This window comes from Lupinus angustifolius, chromosome LG08 (genome assembly GCF_001865875.1).
Source record: "Lupinus angustifolius cultivar Tanjil chromosome LG08, LupAngTanjil_v1.0, whole genome shotgun sequence".
NCBI lineage: Eukaryota > Viridiplantae > Streptophyta > Magnoliopsida > Fabales > Fabaceae > Lupinus > Lupinus angustifolius.
Genome location: NC_032016.1, coordinates 7,328,326 through 7,328,629, shown reverse-complemented (window position 1 = coordinate 7,328,629; position 304 = coordinate 7,328,326).

Sequence of the window (304 nt, the reverse complement as noted above, 5' to 3'; positions counted from 1 at the left end):
AAACTCGGAAATTAATTTTAAAGAAAGTAATCCGAGAAGGATGTATGATTTAGGGCGATGCCCAGAAAAGGATACGTGATACCACGGAGCGAGATCGGCTGACCGTAAGTGGCTTGGTCTGGGACCGTCCAGGGTGATTCAGCGATGGTCGTAGTGGTAGGGACGTTACCCATTTGAGTTATGATGTGAATTAGGGCACTGCCCAGAAAGGAACCCGAGATACCACAGAGCGAGATCAGCTGACCGTAAGAGGCTTGGTTGGGGACCGTCCAGGGTATTCAGCGATGGTCGTAGTGGTGGGATG